Source organism: Octopus bimaculoides, chromosome 11, assembly GCF_001194135.2.
Source record: "Octopus bimaculoides isolate UCB-OBI-ISO-001 chromosome 11, ASM119413v2, whole genome shotgun sequence".
In the NCBI taxonomy this organism is placed as follows: Eukaryota; Metazoa; Mollusca; class Cephalopoda; order Octopoda; family Octopodidae; genus Octopus; species Octopus bimaculoides.
Window position 1 is genome coordinate 3,529,731 of NC_068991.1, and position 2,089 is coordinate 3,531,819.

A 2,089-nucleotide genomic window follows, 5' to 3' on the forward strand; every position below is an offset into this window, starting at 1 on the left:
GGTGGCGGCGGCGGCGGAATGGTTGTTACATAGCTTCATGACCAGCTCTGATGAAACAGACCTGTGATCAAGAGCGTTCCAGCCATGACCATCTCGACGTTTCCCTATGAGCAGTGAACCCAGAACGAAATTTTTTTGTTTGCGGTTTTTTTTTTCTTTCTTTTCAAAGCATCTGGGTATGATTCGAAGGAGATTTGGCTGTTATGTCTAGCAGGTAAAGGCAACCACATAAAGACTCCCAACTGGCTCATGCTGAAACGGAAGTAATTGTTCTGTTTATAGTGGTGAGGGTCACATGTTACGTTGGTGGATTTGGTGGTGGAGGTGTTGGTGGTGGTAACATATTCATCTTCATTCTTTGTCCTTTCTTTCTGATTCTATTCCTGATTGCCCGGGGCACCACATTATGTCCCATGGAATGGCAATACCTGCAGGACATTCTTCCACAATCGGCAATGAAGTCGTTTAATGTCTTCGGTTTTCGTTTTCCATTACCTACGCTTGTCGTCAATTCATGACACCTGCATTCTGTGTAGTACAGGTACTTGCTATAACTAGTACCTGCCCTGACTTCTTGATCCTGGATTACAAAGAGATAACCTTGAAGAATGAAACGATACAAAATTGCCTGTATTCCGTGCCACGCCTTTAGTGGGTCCGATTTGTTCGACTATAACCCTCGGAGGCGATGCCCCAGCATGACCGCAGTCCAATGACTGAAACAAGTGAAAAAAATAAATAAATAAGAGATAAACACACACACACACACACACACACACACACACACACACGAATGTGAGTTCAAAGAAAACCGGATGCGAAACAACGTTAATCTGAACCACAAAGACGTCCCACGCTGTTTTAGACATGACAGCGTCTATTCAACATGGAAATTAAACACCTCACCTGAACAGAAGTTACTCCCTACCGCTTCACTTCTGTCCACTTATGTCCTGCCGCTGACCGATTGACCTGTCAGTAGCAAAAACACATCACTAGCGTTTATTTTTCTTTTTTTTTTACCGTAGTATCCAACACGTAGTGACATGAATTCGGTTTAACCGACATTATCCGGCAATTAATAGACGAAAAATTCACACTGAATAGAAATTTTATTTTGCCCGTCGTGGACACCCCGCAACTTTTCCTATCCGAAAGGGTTTTTCAGACGCTATTATTTACTATTTAATGTGTTTGGAGAATTATTTTACGTTGTTTCGAAAATATATTCTTTTATTCTTTTATTTGTTTCAGTCATTTGACTGCGGCCATGCTGGAGCACCGCCTTTAGTCGAGAAAATCGACCCTAGGGCAAGTGTTTTCTTGTGAATGAAATTAATAGATGGAAACTGTGTAGAAGCCTGTGTATGAGTGTTTGTTACCACCACCAGGAATTGACATCGGTGTCGGCTGGTTTACGCCCCCGTAAATAGTAGTCGGGCAAAAGAGGTCGATAGAATAAGTGCACAACTTACAAAGAAGTAATGGAGTTGATTTCTTCATCTGAATCCTTCAAGGCGGTGGCTAAAAATAATTTCCGAAAACAACATTTGAAAAGCGAAACACAGATAAACAGCAAAACCGATCAATAAAAATTTAGAGAAGTCAAAACATTGGCAAATGGTAGGACGACAACCGCGGACAATGCCTTAATAAAATAACATTAGAATGGAACCGATGAAAATGATAATCAAGACAAAAGGAAGAAAACATTCCATTGTATATAAAACTAGAATGAATGCGCCACCACTACACTCACACGAAAGATCTTAAGATCGCGGTGGCATAAAACTTGAATCGACAAAAATTCAGTATAAATAAAATATAAATGATATAATATGCAATACATATTGGCTACTCTATTCCTCTTTCGATGAGAAACCATAACAGCGGAAGGTATTCACATACGTACGTACATACATACATACATACATACATACATACATACATACATACATGCATACATACTTAGTATAAACATAAATGTAAGTATTAAAAAAAATATGAAGTATATAGAATCTTTCTACACACAGAGGAGACCTTATGTATGTATGTATATGTTATTGCGTATACATATGCCTTTATATAT